Source organism: Poecilia reticulata, unplaced genomic scaffold (assembly GCF_904066995.2).
Source record: "Poecilia reticulata unplaced genomic scaffold, P_reticulata-male-v2 Scaffold_70, whole genome shotgun sequence".
In the NCBI taxonomy this organism is placed as follows: Eukaryota; Metazoa; Chordata; class Actinopteri; order Cyprinodontiformes; family Poeciliidae; genus Poecilia; species Poecilia reticulata.
In genome coordinates, this window is record NW_027675168.1 from 17,810 (window position 1) to 34,011 (window position 16,202).

General features: G+C 37.7%; 1 long non-coding RNA gene across 1 annotated transcript; it reads right to left on the minus strand.

The window, feature by feature from the left end:
• Nucleotides 1-1,354, minus strand: LOC145550521 (uncharacterized). Its single transcript, XR_014086410.1, has 2 exons — nucleotides 1,125-1,354; nucleotides 1-484 (listed from the first exon to the last, which is right to left on the minus strand). It is a non-coding gene; the product is annotated as an uncharacterized LOC145550521 (long non-coding RNA).
• Nucleotides 1,355-16,202: the final 14,848 nt, after the last annotated feature.

The following is a 16,202-nucleotide window of genomic DNA, read 5'->3' on the forward strand; positions in this document are numbered from 1 at the left end:
TTCATTTTTCTCTCTGTATTTTTATTTGAACTCATGTAGAGAATGTGAAATTTTACTCTAAGGTTAAAATATTATGGGTTTCTGTTTGATTGGTCATAAAATTGTTTCTGTCACTATGAATAAGTTGTATCTGGCATCAATCTGATTTTGCTACATTTGTCAATTACAAACATTTTGTCAGCATTACATTATGGGAGAAGAAATGTTTCATATTCCGACCAGGACAACAGGTTCAGCCTTAGTATAGCAAAGTAAAGACAGGACCAGGGTTTGATTGCATGCCTTGTCTAATCTAAAGCACTAATTGTTTCTGCTTTTAGATCTGTCTTTCAGAAGCTGTAAATCTGTCCTATTCTAGCCGCCTTCTCCTGATGGAAGACACCTAAATATCTCCAAAACAGGAGGAGTGAAATCTGGAGAGACGGTATGATGAAACACAAAGTGAAATATGGATAATGTTAATTCTTGATTTAGGTCATCTGAACTGCAGGGACCTAGAACAGATCTCTCCTGATGTTTGGTCATTAAAACTCAATATAACAGCTTTCTATTGAACCTATGCTATTGGACCAAACAAACGTTGGAGTCACTTCTGACACACAGTGTACATTTATTATTATGACAGTTCTTCTTCAAATAGAAGAATTTTTAGTAAATGGGTTGGCAATTAGGTAAGATTACTCTAGTGGAATTAATTTAAAGTTCTCAAGGTAATGTAATTTTAATTCACAAGCACCTTTTCAGCACAAAAGCAAATCCAGAGAGTTTAAGAAGGGTTAACATTTTCTAAGCTGGGGAGGCAAAACATTTCACAGAGGAACGAAATTCAACAAGCTTGCTGAGAGACTAGGTTGAAATTTAAGAAGTAAACTTAAGTTAAAGCTTCTTTTACCTATGGCATAAAATCTACCATGACAACTGAAAGTTAGAGACTATGTAAAAGAGTCAAATGTCGAATAAAACTGCAACAATCTTATTTAATTCCAAATCACGAACCAGTTAAAATTAAATCAATGGGCTTGACATAAGACCTGTATGCAATCTAATAGGAAACAAACTGCTGACAGGTTGAAGTACAACCTTTAAGACAAATTCCTTATATGGCCTTTAATAAATAAATGGACATATTATATTCTAAATGAGTAGCATAGTGTTGAATTGAAGGTGGAATCAGGAGAAGAGATTTTATGACAGTTATGTTATAAGATGTACAGGGAAAAGTTTCATCACATTTGTAAAACTACATTGAGAACTATCAATAATTGACAGTTGTGGCACTAAAAATAACCTAAATAGTTGATGGATATTGATTTGGACACTTCAATTGATAATTTCCTTTTCCATAGTTGGGTAGTTATGGTCATAGGGGGGTGTTTCACAATTTATACCTAGCCATTACATAAGCACTGTGTGGTAGAGATGACTCCTGTAATAATGTGACTAGTTAGGCTTCACAGCGCTGGTTTGAACTAAAGGTATCCAGCATATCTGACCAAACTATGCTTCTACATACATACAAACAACTTAAATGTTTCTATATCCTTTGAGAGAAGATGGAGGTCTTCCAGAGGAGAAGGGGGTTTCTGATTCTATCTCTTTTTACCTTTGCTTCCTTCCTTGTTCGTTCTCTTGCATGAAAACCCTGATCAATAAATTTAAATAATCCCAAACATAACTCAATCCCATTTGCTGTATGTTCCCATCAGAACTATGTTTCAGGAACTGCAATCAGGTAGGGCTGTTTGCCCAGGAGAATGGCTGAATCTGGGTACTGGCTGAGTGAGTTGAAGCAACAATATCCTTTGAGTTGAGAATTGATCATTCATAATTGTTACATCCTTCATGAAATGTTCCTTAAGGTTGTGATTGTAACTGTGACGTTGTTTTGAAAGTTATTTTATTGATGTGTTTATATTTCTTTTGTTATTTTGCGTCTCGATGGAGTCGTGGTTCCTGGACAACCATGGGACTGTGGACAAGCGGATTGTGATAACTGGGGGAACTGACACCGTTAGGTTGCAAAGGTGATGTCATTATTATGCATCTAGATGGATAATTTGATTCTGTAGTGACATGATTTGGTTCAACCACATTGGATATTGTGTGTACTGTTTTCTTTTTATCAAATTCCCTTATTGTATTGTCACAGGTTGTTCAATTCTGATTTATGATGAACTTTCCTGTGTGATGGTGGGGAATGTTGAGGTGGTAATAATATGACTTGGACAGTATGTTAAATGAAATGTATATGGAAGGTCATCATGCGCAGGTCACATGTGAGTTACTAATAGGACTTTAGAATCCAATAAGTAGCATCAAGGATTTCTCTATGCAAGCAATGAAGACCTTTAATTGGAACATGTTGTACTATAAGATACTGCTCAGTTTCCTGTCTTCTCAGGGCAACCAGAGTGACTGGCGGTTCAGAGACCCTATGTGTGTTGGACTCAGAGACTCATGTACATGGGAATTTGTTGGAGCCCTGAACCGGGACAGTTAGAAGGCAGAGTAATAAAATCAAGGAAACATCAAACCGGAACAACAAATTGCATCTGCGACCGAGGACAGGAACTGTACTACACAACGCTGCACCACATCGCTGCTGAGAAGTCAAGCTTACTACTACTTGGTTCAAACCAAGCCGATTGTCCTATGATGGTGTTTGAGCAGAAATCATTGTGGGTACCATGGTCATTGATTTCATTGGTGCCTGAGGGTGGTTGCCTAGAGGGCCATAGGATAATTTTTTCCCTCGGATGAAAGGATTGTCATAGAGGGTTTTTCGATCCTATATCAATGAAACGTATGACCATGGGAGAGCAATGCCATACGAATTAACTAGAAAATAAGTGTACTTATTTTAGGGGGGAATATTGAGGAATATAATTATGTTAATAGTTAAAAGTTGTGTTAATTCACATTAAGATATGTTTTACTGAAAAGGAATGTGTTATGTTGTGCTGGTTCAACACCAAATAAGGTGTTGTACGAGACATCCTGGCAGGCAAGGGACTCAGCCAGAGTCTCTGTTTGGACAGATAAGAACTAACAATCTGACTAATGGTCCTCTGAGGGAGCAGATTTAACTTCCACGAGGTCAGCCCAGAATTCTCGGAACTTCCAACACACACTCAATGTAAAACAGAGCCAGAAGCAAGATTCAGAATGCCATTGGTCAGATGGTTTCCAATACACAACAGCAGACTGAAAACGGTATAAATGCTCGAAGCCAGAAGCAGAAGACAAGACATTTTGGATTCTGAGACGATGAAATGAGATGATGAAAATGTAATATGTGATTCCGCAGATGTGCATTAAATGTCTTCCTGGTTGTCAGTGAGCCGGAGAGAATGGAGTTTGTGTATCGTCTCTTAATTCATGAGTTTAGCACCTTTGAATTCCTCCATAAGCCATGGTCCAAACACAACAGAAAGTCTACCATTTTGGATGAAAGCCGCCAGTTGCTGTTTTTCAGAGACGTCATATTTGATCGAACTCCTCCTACGGCGTTTGACATACAGACTTCAAACTCAGTAAGCAGAGAGTTCAGACATTAAAGGTCTAAAGTTATCACAGGAATTTTTGTATTTCAAAGCATATGGGCGTGGCTAAGTGCCAAACTTTGACTATTTGCCATAAAACATCAAAGTGACATAACTTCCACATAAAAGGTCATAGCTGCTTCAGACTTCCTATGTCTCACTACTTACCAACCCTCATTACATTCTCATGGTCAGATGATGACGTAACCTTAGCTCCGCCCACTTTTGACAGGAAGTCACCTGTTTTTTCTACTGTATGTCTTCTTTTTACTGGGTAATACATATGGAATTAATCTTCTACCACCTGAAATTATATGACCTGATGATGAACTGTGATGATGAACTCTGACTCATGGGGGCGTGGCCAACTGGCTGTCCTTCGCCATATGCATAAAATTGTCTCTGAATCAAACACGCATCTTCCGATTGGAACCAAACTGGATACGTTTGACCTGTGTTCAATGCTAAAGAGCCCAACAGGTTTGAATTGTGATTTTACTCTACAGCGCCCCCTAGGTTATCCCATCACCAATATCTCCTCTCTACATCGACCGATCAGCACCAAATTTGTGGTGTGTCACCAGGAAACCATGCGAAAGTCAACGGTGCGAACTGCCAGGCGGACGCGCGCCTCATCTCTGTGAAAGGCTACGCGGTGGCAGGCGGGCGGCGGTGCTGGGTCCCCCGCGGTGGCTATAGGCCGGAGCGGCGCTTGGCTGCTCGGGCCGCTTGAGGCTCCGCGGAGCTTTAATTAGGCCCGAGCAGCTAAGCGCTGCGAAGGCCTATTGTAATTGTGCTGTAAATTATTATTATTAGGCCCGAGCAGCTAAGCGCTGCGAAGGCCTATTGTAATCGTGCTGTTTATTATTAGGCCCGAGCAGCTAAGCGCTGCGAAGGCCTATTGTAATCGTGCTGTTTATTATTAGGCCCGAGCAGCTAAGCGCTGCGAAGGCTATTGTTTTCGTGCTGTAAATTATTATTCTTCTTCCGTAAAGTTAAATTGGCTTTTTGGGGGCTATTCATTATTCAAAAACTCACCAAACTTGGCGGCCGCATAGAGCCGGTTGAAATTTACGTTTTTTAAGGTCCTCGCAATAATGGCACAAGAAACGGCTCAAGGGCGCCCCTAGAAACTTTCAAAAGACCTTTTCTATTCACTTACTTTATCGTAGAGACTTGAAATTCGGTACAGTGTAGAGCTTCCCAAGACACTCTGAATTTACTATTAATGTCATAGTGCAAGTATCCCAGGAAGTCGGCCATTTTGGATTGAAGTTCCGATTTTGAGCCCATTTTAGCCGTTTACACACGTCGCATTTGATCGAACTCCCTAGGATTTCGATCGATCGGCTTCAAACTCGGTCAGATCATTCATAAGGCATGGCCGATTCAAAGTTATCAAATTCGTGAGTTCTTCGAGCATGCTGAAGGGGTCGTAGGGGGGTCAAAGTTCACCGACTCACCAGAAAGTAATAAACTGTTATATCTCTTACAACTAAACACAGAGCCACCAAACTTTCTGTGTGTGATCACCTTTGGATGACCTACGACACCCAGTTGTGAAATTTTGAGATTACCTAAGCCACGCCCCTTAGAACAGGAAGTGTCATGTTTTACTGCGAACGTTCACTATCTGACCCTTTCACCTAATCAACATGAAACTGTGACAGACAGAAGACATGTTGGTGTGTCAGGGTGTCCAACCCCGTTTGGTTTGGATGCAGCAGGTGGGCGTGGGCGTGGCGAAGTGACCTTTAACGCCGTCTCCTTACATTTGGCCTTGATTCCACAGTTTAAAGCCCAGCTGCACCAAACTCACTAGGTTTGATCCTTGTGGGCCCCTCGACAGGAATCCAGTGTTATTTTTGTGGGCGTGGCCTAATGTCTCAACAGCGCCCCTTGAAGATTTTCAATAATCAGCCCCAAGCCATTCTTTAACCTAGAATTATGAAACTTGGTACACTTGTGTGTTGTCAAGACCTACAAAAAGTCTCTTGGAGCCATGGTCCAAACCCAACAGAAGTCGGCCATTTTGGATAAACGCCATTTGCTGTTTTTCACAGACGTCGTATTTGATCGAACTCCTCCTACAGCGTTTCAGATACAGACTTCAAACTCAGTCAGCAGAGAGTTGATTAAAGGTCTAAAGTTATCACAGGAATTTTTGTATGTCAAAGCATGTGGCGTGGCTAAGTGCCAAACTTTGACTATTCGCCATAAAACATCAAAGTGAGATAACTTCCACATACAAGGTAACAGCTGCTTCAGACTTCCTATGTCTCAATACTGACCAAGCCTCATTACATTCTCATGGTCAGATGATGACGTAACCTTAGCTCCGCCCACTTTTAACAGGAATTCAGCTGTTTTTTCTACTGTATGTCTTATTTTTACTGAAATACATATGGAATTAATCTTCTACCACCTGATATTATATGACCTGATGATGAACTGTGAGGATGAACTCTGACTCATGGGGCGTGGTAAACTGGCTGTCCTTCGCCATATGCATAAATTGTCTCTGAATCAAACACGCATCTTCAGATTGGGACCAAAATGGATACGTTTGACCTTTGTTCAATGCTAAAGAGCCCAACAGACTTGAATTGTAATTGACTCTACCACACCTCATAGATTATTTCAGCAGCTATATCTCCTTGCTACATCAGCCCATCTGCACGACATGTTGCCTTCTTCACCAGGGAGCACTGCTAAAAATACAATGCAGCTATGTTAACATAAGTTACCAGATAAGTATCAATATGTTTTCTAATACTTTTCAGAGAACATATTCTCCAAAAACTTTAAGAAAACGGCAGACCACAAACATCAAAACACAACTTCCCAACACATTTATTTTTTAATATTAAAATATGTGACGAGCTTTAAAGATTTATCATTTTTGTAATGACTTCAACAATTACATAAAGCAAAAATCTGATAATTTTCTATTTAAATACTATATTTAAATGGAAGAAACAAACACATTTGGAAAAAAATTAAAATGATTCATAAGGTTCATACTTTTAAACTTTTACCTTCAACTGTCAGCACAACAAGTAGGGCAGCTCAAGGAATCGAACCTTGTTCCAATGGAATACCATTACACCTGCCTTTGCTTTTTTTGTGCTATGTCACAAGGTAAAGCAAACCCTGCATTAAGAACAGCTTCAAAGATAATAAACATATATTAACTATTGAAATTCCATAATATTTTATTGATCCCAAAGGGAAATGAGAAAATAAAAATAAACCAATTGCTAAAATCTTAATGTCTCATTATTACTTCGGGTATGTATTCAACACTTTAACTGTCTAACTTTCAAAAATGCTGTCTTAATGCAAGAAACGAAAACCTTAAAGTCAATTAATTTAAAATAACTTAAAAGGTTTTGTTAACTTTTCACATAAACCTGCAACAAGTAAGATACTTTTAAATAAATTGGAATTTAAATGTTTCACTATTAAGGTATTGTATTTATATTTGATATATTTCAAAAAATTTGAAATTATTTAATATATTGACATTTTCAATGTCTTATAAAAATGTTTTCATTCATTCTAATCAAGAAAACAAAACCTTTTTAATGTTAATGTCACATGATTACAACAGCTTAAAACCACACATTACACCCTGAGATTACTAAAATTATGATGATGTAAAACCACACATTATACCCTCATGATCACTGAAATATGTTGGCACTACTGCCTCAACTTCATATACCTGAGATTTAATATAAACATGATCTATCAAAGTACCTTTTTCAGTGGTTGCATCTCCAACCATTTGTAGGTATCCCTTATCAGAAACAAATTTTGATATACTTGATGACTTCAAAATATCATCATTAAAATCTCCAATCAGTGCTATTGTGTCACTTTGTTTCTCAAGCCAATCAAGTAACTTTGCTAAATTTTTCTTAAATAGTGACAAAGGATATAATGGTGGTCTGTAAATCACCCCAAGGACCATGTTAAAACGACAAAACCGATACACTAAACATTCCAAATTTAGCTCTGGTTGTGGTAGAATTTCAAATTCCACATCATGTGCACAATACATGCCAACACCACCATGTTGTTGGTCTTGCAACGCAATCAATTCTGGATGCATTCTGGTATATGACAAATGTCGTGGTTGGTTGGAAAACTATAACCATCTATCATTACTGTATCTGTTGGGTTGAAGACAACCATGTTTCTGTGACAGCAACACATTTAGGTTTCCAGTGTTCTGTAAAGCAGGCCAAATCTTTACATGCCGATTTAAACTTTGCACATTCATCAAGAATACAGTAAAAAGAGATGTGTTAAATATATCCAACGAAAAGATCCACTCGAAAGGGGCGTCATACTCTTTAGAGCAACAGCAATGTCATCTTTACAATATATCCTTTTTCATCAAAATCTTGAATCGTCAAACCTAAAAGACTTCTAACACGACTGACAGCGACATAAGCTTGTCCCGGTAAAAATATTTTACTAAAAGAAACAACAGCTTCATCAACAGTTATTCCTTGAACTTTGTGTACAGTACATGCCCATGCTAACTTGAGAGGAAATTGCCGCCGCAAGCCACCTTTAACAGTGGCTCTGTCCTCCTCAGGTTCAATAGGTGTTGATCCTGCTAAATCTGATGATGCATTGAGACAGTTCTTCCTCTTCTTCATGCCTACTCGATCATCATCAAATTAACATAGACAACTTTGGGAAACTTTGTCTTTTCTGGTATTAATATTTCTGTAACAGTACCGCTGACACCATTAACCAGACCATCACTAATGTCCACGTTTTACAAAGCATAACACGTGTGCCTTTACCCAACAACAGCACTTCCGATAAAGAAGTATTGAAGCTTTTGCATGACTCCCGTCTAACAACCTCAGTTTTCCTGTTTTTTTATCATTGACATAATCCTGTGCACCAATTCTTAAAAATTCAGGACAAGTCTCATATAAACGATTAATATTGTGCTCATTTACTTGGTTATTAGTCGCAAATATGTGCAAGGCTGAGCTAACCTCACCTGTTTCACAACGTTTTAAAATCTTTAAATCATCAGCAAGGATTGGTTTATCTTTGGAGCGAGTTCTCATCCTGTTAAGCAGTTGAGAAAATACAGCATCTTTTTGCCTCACAATTTCAGTCAATTCTACAATTTGAAATAACTCTGACCATATATTTGTGGCAACACCCTCAGTGTATATCGGCTTCCCTCGAACGGGAGGGAGCTGGAAGAGATCGCCTGTTGTTATGACACTGATACCCCCATATACGTTTGTGGTTTGTTTAATCTGACGCAATCGATCGTTGACATATGATAAGAGATTGTGATCAACCATTGATATTTCATCTATAATAAGAAGATGGAGATCACAGTATTTGACACGCAAGGAATTTATTTTATCTTCACCCAGAGGAGTATATGGTAGGCGTACATCCTTTCCAATAGAAAAAGTGGTGTGGATTGTTGTCGCTTCTAAATTATATGCCGCGATGCCAGTGGGAGCTGTGAGTAATACGCATGTATTATCAGGAAACCTACACACAGTGGACAATAACCGTTTCGATTCATATTCAATTGCTTTGATTAAATGACTTTTCCCTGTACCGGCACCCCCCGTAATAAATATGTGCAATGGTTCTGGATTTTTTCCATTAACTTTGTCTAAACACCACTGCCGGATTTGATAAAAAACAGAAAACTGTTTTTCATTCAAAGATCTAATCAATGCAAGGCCTTCAGATCTACTAATTTGTTTTTTCTCAAATACTGCAATTTCTTTACGGTTAGAACTTAAATCAGGAATATGTTCCTGACCATCATTATCTATTGGTCTTTCTTTTAGTAATTCAACACACTCCAAGCGTTCCAATTCAACCTCAGGACACAACTCAGCCCATGTATCCTCCAGCATGACATCACCAGTAACATTTTCAACAGCCTCAAAATGATCAGATTCCAACTCAAATTCACTCCTATTTAAATCTACAACAGACTTTACAGAATGTTTGGTTCCGTCAAAAAATCCAATAACACCAGTCCTATAAAAGTCACAATAGGATTCACAATGTGCAGGTTTAAGTTCACTATCAAAGCGATAAGGCAGAAATAACTGCATTACGCTTTGATAAAACTTTTCTGGTTGTTTTGTTTCAGAGAAACGTGCATATCGAACAACTGCTGGTTTTGTCCGAGTTCTTTTCGCAACTAACCCAAAATCCTTATTCAACTTTACGGAATTTCGACACTTTTCATTTTTGGTCAAAACACGATACTCTGAAGCAAACTTAGCCAGGCACATATCAGAAAAGACATCATCATTTGTTCTGTTCTTAAAGCGGTCAACTATACCAGTCATCCACATGTCTTCTGGAGTGAGATCCTGGGATGCAGCTTTCTCTCTCAAAATAGATATTGGTAAACTCATTTTTGTGATATTATCGCCCGTAGGAAGAAAGACAACTTTACGAGAACACTCCTTTAAATGCATGTTGGTGAGTCGGTATACTGCTTCCTGCGCACAAACGTCCCGATTATGTAAATACACGCTACCAAGTTTCTTTAAAGCCTCTTTAGCACTAACATTTCCATCTTTGGCTGCTTCTCTTTGTGCATTTCCCAACAGAAGGCCAATTTCACGCTCACTTTTGGACATGTAAGAGACTATATAAACACAACAAGCATACGCATCAACACAATACTGGATATCAATATTTGCATTCCAAGCTTTTAACAGCGCCCTGCTATATTGATTAATCCAGATTTCATTAATTTGTCTTTTCAATACGACATGAGTATTCCTACTGGATCGCTTGTATGCCATTCAAATAATCTTGATTAATATTCAAAGCTTTAAACATTTCTTCAACAGTACTGTATGGACAGTTCTCATCTGAGATGGCTTTCTTGACATTTGTTAAATGTCACTTGCTACATCTCTGTCGATTTTTCCCTAGTCGTTTTATTCTTACATTCGCAATGTGCTTTATCGTCAGTTTTATCCAAATTGCACGTACAAGTCTTAACTGGATCATGATATTTTTCACCGCGACAAATAAATGTTCGGCAAGATGTAGGCCGTGGGAAATTGAAACGACAGACTGTTTTTTCTTTTACAAGTTTTTGAATGTCGTTTTGAATGCTGCTGTACAGATGTAACAACTTCAAACAACGGATCTTCTTCAGATGGAATTTCACATGTGACATACTGTCAATAAATGCAGTAACCTCTTCATCTGTGTTCTTGTCAAGAATTGGAGCACCAGAAATCCAAAAAAGGCAATGACAATGGGGAGAACCACGCTGCTGGAATTCTACACGATAATAATAATCTTCAATTTTTCCAATTGGATTTGCAGGAGACATTAAAACTTCTTTTACAAAAACATGCCACCTAAAATCAAACATTCTGGCAGCAGTAACAGGGTTTCGACGCAGCAATTCACACTTATCTGCCCACTGCAACTGTTCCAAAGTCTGTGTTCGCCCTTCCTGCTTTAAAATGCTATAAAGTAGATTTGTCCATCTCATATCAGCAGAAGAAAATGAGGCAAACCATGTGGGTTTTCCCAACATTCTAACACAAGCTAGCAAGTCGCGTTGAGCCGACTGCCAGAAAGCAGGTGTGCCTCGAATGGGTTTCAAGAAGCGATATCCCTCATCAAATTCCAACAACTTATTTAACGAATTTTCATCCTTCAAAACCTCAGTCATATTTTGAGATGTACAACTTGTGCCTTTACGTAAAGCTATTGACACTTTAGATACAACCTGTTCAAGTTCTGACATATATTGAGCAAAGAAGATGTATTCTACATTACGCGCAAATCTACCATCGGCATGAAGAAGTCGGTTATTAAATAACGACTCAAAGTCAAACGATATTGCCGCTTTTCATGGTATGTGTTAAAACCAGATGGAAACAATACAGGGAAACATTTCGCTTCATTAGTACAATCTGAAAGCAGTTTTATAGGATTATTATTTCACCTGGCGCTACATTTAACACATTATCAACATACACATCCAAAGCTTCTTGGCCTATATCTACCGGCATAAGACAACTGTCCTGAAACATGCAGTGTTGCTGTCTGTCATGTAAAAGGTCATCATCATTTTCATCTATGGACATGTCCTCATCTTCTTTAACACTTTCATTCTTTAAAACAGAACTATTTTCTTCTGGAGAAAACTCATTGATCCAAGATTCATTGAACTCTACATCTTTATAATGAAAGTTGCAATGTTTCAAGTACCAAAGAGCTTCCTGGACATGTAATGTGTCAACATACTGATAATCATAGTGACCTTTATACGTCAATTTACGCTTTAACTAACCGGTAACAAAGACCCTCCATATTACTACGAGGTAGCAAACTGCATGTTTCAACAATATTTGCAGGGACACATGTAACTGGACCGTGCACTCCATTTTGCCCACCTTTTGGCAACGCCAACATTTTCATAAACGGTATATGTAAAGCTATTAAATGTTGCTCCAGAGTATTCAAGCATGCCAACTCATGTGGGATGGGATCAACTGTCAAATTATTGCATGAACTTTCTGGTGGCATTTGACCTCTGCTAATTTTATAATGGCAAGAATAACATATATACAATTTATTTCGACAGGTTTTAAGATTGCATTGTGATATGCATGCGCTGTTACATCTATGCAGATAATCATCACGTATACATCTATCTGCAATTAAAAACATTTCTTTAGTTTTCCTATAGGAATCTTTACAACAATTTAACACCTGATGTTTGAATAACAACCGAAAGCACACGCAACACACAAAATTGGGCCCCTCTTTTACTTTATCCAAAAATCGCTCAACAACAAAATCAAACTCTTTTGACTTTTCTTTAATATCCCATCTCATTAGATTTACAGCTGCTTTTACACGTATCTTATGTTCAGGATCAAGGTTTTGCCTTCTACTGAAGTCCTTAACTTTTTGTCTGTGAGATTCATCTTTTTTATATTTAGCAATACTCTTTTGCTTAAGTTTTACTCGATGAGACTCATCTTCCTTGTATTTAGTGATACTAATTTGTTTACGTTTTTCTCGATGACACTCATCTTCTTTATATTTAATTTTAATCAAGTTTTTTTTCCTTTCCTTATAGAGTAAATTATTTTTATATGTCTTCTGGGAATTAGATTTTTTCTTTTGTTTAAATATTAATTGATTTTTATATTGAATGATTTCCATCACATTCTTTTTATGATTTAAATACTTTGAAAAACTGTAATTTGCTTTACTGCTTAAAATGGTTTGCTTTGCATTTTTCTTACCTTGTGAAGATCTTGTATGAATGTGTTGGGTTTTTAACAAAACATTTTCTTCACAAGTTCAAAGCAAGAGTCTTTATCACCCTGCTTTGCACAATAACAGCATCAAAATGCTCATTAAGGTTCTGCAAATATATAGCTTCATTGGTCAAATTACAATTGTTTGAACTATATTTGGTTCACTGTGTGCCATTAAATACACATATATCCAATCTAACATATTGGCGGCACATTTAACTCAATTTCAGTAGCACAGTGACCCACGTACTTCATCTGTGACTGTTTAACATATTCTGTCACAGAAATAAAATCTTTAGTAAAACTTTTTTCACATTCTTCTCTATTATTGGTCATGTGTGAAATAACAGCAAGTCTAATTTTACGGTGATTTTTCTCAGAACCACTAAGTGCATAAGCTACAGCTCTGAAAAAACTGTTACCATCATTTACAATATTTTAGTCTTACACACATTTCCCAAAGGCCCACGCAATATTACTTTTTGGAAATTATGTTCTTCAAAGTCTATTTTAAAGTTCTTACACAAAGTTCTAGCATTACCTTCAGAAAGAGAAGTAAATAGTAAAGTTTTTTGGTTATCTTGTAAATACCCACACACTCGTCTTCAATAGAAGTCTCAGTTTTCATTATATGTGCAGTTTTTGGTTCCGTTTTAGCTTGCCGAGTTTTATGCCCCCCAGAAAGATCACTTTTCATGCAATAACCATAACATGTTTGTGAGTTAGGCTGCTTCACACAAACAACCGTCTCATAATGATTTCCACTAATATTTTGGAGATAGATACCATGATTTGTCAAACTACTCAGAGAACTGTATTCAAGCCATTTATCATCGCAAAATGTGAAAATATTAACACCAAAATAATCAGCTGCAGCTTGAATCTCTACTTCAGTTGCCCAGCTGCCAACATACTGCATCCTTGAAATGGCAATATATTGTGATATGGAAGAATACTCACTTCTTAAAATACTATCATACGCGTCAGAATTTCTTTGTAACTGGTTTACAACAGCAAGCCGAATTTTACGATGAGATATTTGATTGCCACTGATGGCTTGACTAAGTGCTCTAAAATAGCAGTTTCCATCACCAACTATTTTTTCTGTCATACATGGCAGACCAAGTTCACCAACTACATAAGATACATAATTTGCCCGTTCAAACTCAACATTCAACTTTCCACAAAGTGACCGTGCAATCTCTACAGAGATGGGGTTAAAATACAATTTCTTATTTTGGACATGAGTAACAACCACATTGTCATCACCATCATCCCCGTTTGATGTTTGAAGAACAAATGGATGCTCTACATAAGAATCCTGCATATCCACATGGCTCTGTTCAGAAAGAGGACTACTACTTGGAACAGCAGCTACATGTTTACATGTGCTGCTACTTGAGTCAATCTGAACAATTTCAACTCCACTGATCTCAAATACCCTGGGATGTACATTCAGTTCACCAGAAAACCTGGTAAGATGAGCAAAGACATCATCAAGAGAATTAAAGTGGAGAACAACGCTCTTCCCATGTGCATCTATCATCCCCTCGTGGTTTCTTGCATGGGAGTCTACAAGAGCATAACGTCCATTATGACCGATAAGGGCACAAGTACTCCCACATAATGTCACAAAGCATGTTTCATACCTTCCACAGATCTTACTCAATCCATCCCAGAGAGTAGTATACACACCATTGTCAATTAACTCTCCTTCTACTATATCAACATCTCCAGAAGCATAATTTCCATAAAAACATTCAAAATGCTGTCCATCAACACTAATATTTTTAGGCAAGTCTGGAATACAAAGAAGCTCATGTCCAGTACTGATTAAATTGCCGTCATGCAAAGATGTGTACAGTTTATCACCTACAGTCAGTACATCGTCCAGTATGTCAGCATTCCATGAACAAACGCTTTTCAGTGTGTGCTTTGTTAAAGCAACAAGACTAATGGCTGCACACTGAAGTCCACCATATGTAAAACGAGCATCGCCCTGATGAAATGACCCACTGACTGATGCAACATGGCTACTGGAAGCATGGCACGCATCTGTTACGTGCATGTCCTCAGTCAGTGCTCCAGATGTGTCCATGTTACTGGACAGCTCTTTGACAGAAATACCGCAGAGTGAAAACTCAGTTGCATGTAATGATTCCCTAAGTTTGTTCAAGTGAACCATTAAATCATTTAAACACGTGTTAAATACGACAACAGGCGTGCCAGATTCTGATGCTAAACCCTCTGAATTCCGTGTTCCAAAATCCGCAACAGCAAAGTACTCTCCATGCTGGATGACCAAGGTGGTTGCATCACGAAGACCAAAGATACACATTCCGTTTCTCATTAAATACACTTGCAATAGCTCATACAGTTCCCCCTCCTGGTTGAGATCAATGTCCCGTTTACCATATCACCAAGACCTACTTTCCAATGTCGACAAAAATAGCCTGATTTTGAACCAGCTTGCACAACTCTGGTTTTGAACCTGTGCTTGGTCTTTCTCGCGCAATATATCCTGCCAACTTCTGACCTTCTACTCGGACTTCATCTACATTCGCAGTCTTCCAAGTACAAATGGGAGAAATGTGGTGTTTTATGGCTGCTGTAACACTACATGACATCAAGGTATCAGGACTAGTCTGATTAGTACCAAGATATGTCCCTGGAACAAGAGACGGTGGAAACCCCTCTGAACACCTGCAAACAACGGGGTTAGCAGCCTGACCTTTGGGTGATGTCTGTGTGCACTTGAAGTCACCCATCTCAGGCATCTAGAGTGAAAATGTGAAAAACATAACATCTCTACATCCTCATTTGGTAAAGGTAATTCATGCAATCTGCTTCTCTGCCAAATATAATGTATATTACAAATCTATGAAGAGATTTTTTTTATAATACTGAAACTCATTTAGCATGCTATCCCACCAAATTTCCTTTATGTTACTTGCAGGATGCTAAATTCAAAAATACTTTTCCTCTAGATATTCATGCTAGCAGAAAAGGTAAACACATTATTTTTGCTCTGAATTGTATTACACTAAAATGTTAAGAATTAAGTAAATACATTTTAAACTAGTTCTTTTGCACAATTATGGATTGCCATGAGATTACATAACCTGCTATATTTTCTGTGAACCATCAGAGGGTGCTGTAGAGAAATTTAATTATTTTTACTGCTGTCTGCATTTATTTTGATACTTTTATTATTCTTTTTATAAAACCTAGAAAACAATAAAATTGAAGTAGATTCTATTTAAATTCCTTTTAAAGTATTAATGTTAAAACTACAATGATGTTACTAAGAGTATTGTCAAAAAAACCTTCTAAGAAA